The sequence below is a fragment of the Camellia sinensis genome, chromosome 13 (genome assembly GCF_055761805.1).
Source record: "Camellia sinensis isolate YWXY chromosome 13, ASM5576180v1, whole genome shotgun sequence".
NCBI lineage: Eukaryota > Viridiplantae > Streptophyta > Magnoliopsida > Ericales > Theaceae > Camellia > Camellia sinensis.
The window spans coordinates 63698568-63704172 of NC_138973.1; the positions used below are offsets into that span (position 1 = coordinate 63698568).

The 5605-nt window shown below is 36.0% G+C and overlaps 1 long non-coding RNA gene across 1 annotated transcript; it reads right to left on the reverse strand.

Annotated features, from left to right (window-relative positions):
* Positions 1–1196: 1196 nt before the first annotated feature.
* LOC114277193 (uncharacterized) lies at positions 1197–3804 on the reverse strand. The gene is made up of 3 exons (XR_014347994.1): positions 3625–3804; positions 3442–3505; positions 1197–1271 (listed from the first exon to the last, which is right to left on the reverse strand). It is a non-coding gene; the product is annotated as an uncharacterized LOC114277193 (long non-coding RNA).
* Between the last annotated feature and the right edge of the window lie 1801 nt (positions 3805–5605).

Genomic DNA, 5605 nt, shown 5'->3' on the forward strand with positions numbered 1-5605 from the left:
AATTACTCTTACTTAATCCGCAACCACAAACCTGGAGTTATCATTCTAATGGAAACAAAAATTCCCTTCAGTTCTACGGGAAACTTTTTCAATAACTTAGGATATACTACTGCTACAATCCTGGACCCAGTGAGAAGAGCTGGAGGAATATGGATGCTTTGGGACACTGATCAAATTAATGTTCTAGCATCAATCATCAGTAACCAAGTTATTCAAGCCACAATACATAAAAAATACTACGAAGAATGGGTACTCTTAGCACTACAACATATAAGACTTTTAGCGACCAATTGTTTTTGTTCCTAAAACCATTACTTTAGTCTCTAAATACTTTTTGTGACAAAATTATATTCGTCACCAAAAACGTCAATAAAAGTGCGTCCAGGAAAGTTATTAGCGACTGATTTTCAAAAACGTCGCTAAACATGACAATTGGCGACCAATTTTACACTGCCACAAAATGTTTAATTTTGCAAAACTAAAACACTTCGTCGCTAATACTTCGTCACAAAATGTCCCTCTTTGGTCACAAAATACAAAATAGTGACATTTTTAACAACAATTATTTTTGGTCGCTAAAGGATAAATGACTCTCTACCATATATTTTCGTCACTAAAAGTCAGTTTAAAAACATTTTATAACCATTTAATTTGATAGCTAAAAATTCACAAAAATTAAATTTATCATCCAACCATAAAATTATAAAAATAAAAAGAAAAAAAAATTGACATTCACACATCAAAGCATTCTATTCCCAAACTACAATGAGTACATAAAAAGTAAAATTTTACAAAAATTTAAACGAACAAAATTACTGAAATATTACTAAACAAGATTACATAAACGAACAAAATTACTGAAATATTACTAAACAAGATGACAGCTACCTCAATTATAGTATGTAAAATCTCTTTCAGAATCTTCGGTTACTGTTTATGTTGGCACTCTAACCAGCAGTCATCACGAGAGAAGAAAACAATATCGATAAGAACTACAAAACTCTGCACGGATTCAGTGCAACGGGCTTATCTAATACAAACCACTTAGAAAATATCATTCAGTGTTTGCAGACTACAACCCTGTGGTCAGCAAAAACAATATAACAAAGATGAAGGTTAGTGACATCTCATAGAAACACATTGAAGGGGAAAAAAATTAATTGAAGAATATGTGGCCGTCGTCACGTCGTCACGTACAAGAACATTTTCTGGTTTAAGGTCGCAGTACACAACTCCCAACATGTGCAGATACTCGAGTGCCAAAAGAACTTCTGCAGCATAGAACCTGGTTACATGAGGAAAGACAATAATTATGACCCTTGTTCACCGGAAAATATTAATACAAATAAAATAAGAATTACAAAAACAATATAGTAACACTGAGAAGACGGTCTTCATTTTTTTTCAGAAGCTTCCTTTGTCATTAAGTTGTTTGCTTCTTGAAATCCATAGCCCAACAATTTATAACTTCTAACAGCCACAAAATGCACACATTAAATCACACGATTTCCTAAAACATATGTAATGGTTATCAAGAAGCGCATCTCTTTGGTCCAAAAAGTTCGATTTCATCATGCAAATACAATAATGCACAGCTCCTAAACTACAGCTCGCAAGGCTTAAAACAAAAACATGAAATAACATAATATGCATTTTTTACAAATTGAGAAAAGCATAGTAATTGTCATCTTGGGTTCTATCAACCAATTAGTTTTTCATATACTGAACAGGAAAACAGATACAGCTAGGATATAGCCAGATACCTTATGGACAAGTTCAGGATACTTCTATAAAATCTTTTATTTAAAATTCTAAAAACAGAGGCAACAGCACAAATAAGTCAAATTACGTGCACCTCGAATGATTCCAGAAGACCAATCCCACCACCAACTTGCGAGGGCCCCATTTAAAGCCAAGGCAATGCCCTATATGGACATGGCCCCATGGAGCTTATTGCTATTAGTGGATATTGAATCTGAGACTTGGAGGGGGCACACTCCTAGACGTCAAGTTATACCCACTAGGCCAAACCCTTGAGGTTTACATGCTTATTTCTACACCATATGTAACTCAAACTTCTAATTAACATGCATAAGACAGATCTCTTATGCATGCTGTTTGGGGTGAGCAAAAGACCTACGATTCCACTCACCCAAATAACATGCATAAGACAAATTTTGTCATTCTCTTCTTCGGGCTAACCTCATCCCAGCTTTGGTCACCTCCACAAGAGAATGTCCATTTCATCCTAAACCAACAAATTTCTTCATTATCTTCTCCACTCTAAACTAAAATTTCCTTAGAGGATATCATGAAAAGAATGCAATAAGATTTGCTAAATACTTCACGAATTTAGCAAAAATAAAAGAAAAACCATTGACAGGATAACAAATTACAACAAAACAACCCAAAGGCATAGGGTATTTGGAAGAAAAAGAAAAAAACCTTTTTGTATAAGTCCATGACGTTGGACTCTTCAAATGGCAGAAAGCCTGCCAATAGTACAAAAACTATTACACCGCACGACCATAGATCTGCTTTAGCTCCATCGTAGCCTTTATTCTTAATCACCTAGACAAGTAAACAACCAAAGTGATGAGGATAATAAGTGTGGTTAGGAAGAGATAGATATGTTAAATTGCATTAAACACTATACCATACTTCAGGAGCAACATAATTTGGTTTTCCACAGGTTGTGTGCAGTAACCCATCTCCCTGAATGAAGAGTTCAGAAACTCAGTTTTAAACATGTGTAATGGTCGCCACACTATCATCAAGAGTTTAAACAATGCAATACTGTACGTATAGATAAAATAAATGAAGCGTTGCCCCTGAAACTTTGACACAATTTTTACTACTAGGATGCAGATCAATTCCCCCCCCCGGGCGACTAGTAGGATGCAGATGAGAAGTACTAGACAGGAAGCTGTCACATATTGCTGAGGTAGAGCGCTTAATCCAAAATCTGAAACTTTGAGGACTCCATTTGCAGAAATTAAAACCAAAAGTCAGTGATTTTCTCACCTTCAGATCCCTATGAAAGACACCTCTGCTGTGGCAGTAATCCACCACATTTATGAGCTGCTGAAAATACTTCCTTGCTTCATCTTGTTTCAACCTCCCTTTACTAGACTGCCTCAAAAAAACCGTACAAAATCCAACATGGTCACTAATTGTATGGAACAAGATTTTCATGAGAATCAATGCATTAAATCAGAAGCAATCAAAGCCTTACAATTTTGTCAAAAAGTTCGCCATGAGTCTCTAGCTGCAAAGTTGCACGTAATAGTTTAGCCACAAGGCATTGATGCGATGTATAAATTAATGAAATCATGAATAGTTGCAAATTTGAAGCAATAGAAAATCACATTAAATTTAAGAAGCAAACTACAGAAATTATATTTGCTTTAGAGTCGAAAATACACACGGAGGAGTGTATACCTTGGTTAGAATGATGTCAAGAAGCTCCATCTTTGCTTTAGAGTCGAAAATCTTAGTTTGATGACTGGAATTTATTCGATAAAAACAACGAGATCAGATTATTTTTTTTATACAGAAATTGAGAGTAAAATTAATGAAAATGCAATATATTAATGAAAAAACAGAAAAAGTTAGATCATATACTTGAGATGCCATCTCGAAGGTCTGAATTGGTCGTTTACGGAGGGATTCAAGATACACAAATAAAACCAAACACCGATTCATCGAGGTTTACGGAAGAAGATGGAGTCAGATGCAAAAATCGAGACCCCGTTAATCTCCCTGCACCGATTCATCTTCTCTTCCAGTTCACAGATCCAAACACCTGCACACTAAAAAAATTCTGCCATCTATATATATATATATATATATACATTACACAGAGAGAGAGAGAGAGAGAGAGAGAGAGAGAGAGAGAGACCTGAGCAAGAAGGGGTGCTGGTGTGGAAACGAAGAGGGAGAGAGGATAGATCTGCGTTGGAGTATGAGATCGATCATGAAGATGAGATCCATCATGAAAATGAGATCGATTGAAGCTGAAGATCTTAGATCTCCATTAGAGTCTTAGACAGAGCCCTAGACAGAGAGAAGAGAGGACAGATCGAGAGCATGCATTTGACAAATTAGGGCGTGAGGATGAGATTTTATTTGCCTATTATTGAGACGACCTAAATTTGGTCTCTAAAAGTCAACACACATTGGTAACCAAATATATTGGTTCCCAGTTCTTAACCATATCAATCAAGCGCGGATCAACTGGTCAAATACGGTATATATCCATCTCATAGAAGTAATATGGAGGGTTTGTATGGCTTTTTTTAAAAAAATTCATTTTTGTCCCTAAATGATGACTTTTAGAGACCAAATTTAATTGGTCTCTAAATATTAGTCTCTAAATCACTAATTTCTTGTAGTGTAGCAATGTATGCTAGCTCGAATCCTTCATCCAAAGAAGACTTATGGGACAACCTTAAAGATACGGCAAGTACCATGGATAAACCATGGTTAGTAGCTGGGGATTTTAATGACTTTGTTAGCCAAGATGAAAGATGGAGTTTTACCCCAAACCACAACAATAGATCTCAAAATTTTCAAAACAAATTAATAATTGCAATCTCATGGATCTAGGGAGTGTGGGACCTAGACTCACTTGGACCAACAATAGACAAGGGCTAGCAAATACCATAGAAAGACTCGACAGAGCCATGAGCAATGACAAATGGAGGGCCCTTTTCCCCGAAGGAACAGTGAGGATTTTACCAAGAACCTACTCAGACCATTCTCCACTAGTTGTTTTCTCTCAAGGTATGCATCCACTCAACCCCCTAAACAGACATTTTAGATTTGAAATAGCTTGGCTATGTCATCCCAACTTTATTGATGTTGTTAAAAAATCTTGGTGGAATATGGATCATAACCTTATTAATGTGATTAATGGAATAAAGAAACCTTTGGGAACATTTTTAAAAGAAAGAGAACTTTACTCACCCACATTGAAGGAATTCAAAAATCCCAAGCCCAATCTTATTCCCATAACCTTTTCTTACTTGAGAAAGACCTCATAACTCAATATAATGTAGCCCCTTTTCAAGAAGAACTGCTTTGGTTTCAAAAATCTAGAGTGAAGTGGCTTACTTCGGGTGATAGAAACACTAGATTCTTTCATATTTCCACCCTTAACAAACACAAGAAATTAAAAATCAATGTTCTAAAAGATGAGGGAGGTAATTGGATATCCAACACTGATAATCTTAAAACTGATATCATTGACCATTTCACTAACATATTCAAGCATGAAGAAACACTTAGCCTGGGAAATTGGAATAATATTGCAAAAGTTACCTTCACGAGAGAAGACAATAATAGAATTAGAACCCCTATTAGCAACCTTGAGATTTGGAATTATAGCGACCCCGGTCTTTTCCCATTTGACTATTGTGTCCGGACATAGGTTCCGTAGATTCTGTCATTGTATAATGGTTGTTGTTGTCCCTTATTTTCTCATTTGGAATTATAGGATGTGTTGGGCAGGTTTGTTTCAGGTTGGTTGGGTTTAGAAATCAAGTGTTGTTGTCCAGTATTTTGGATCTTCGCTCGAGCGAGGAGTTTGTCGCTCGAGCGAGCT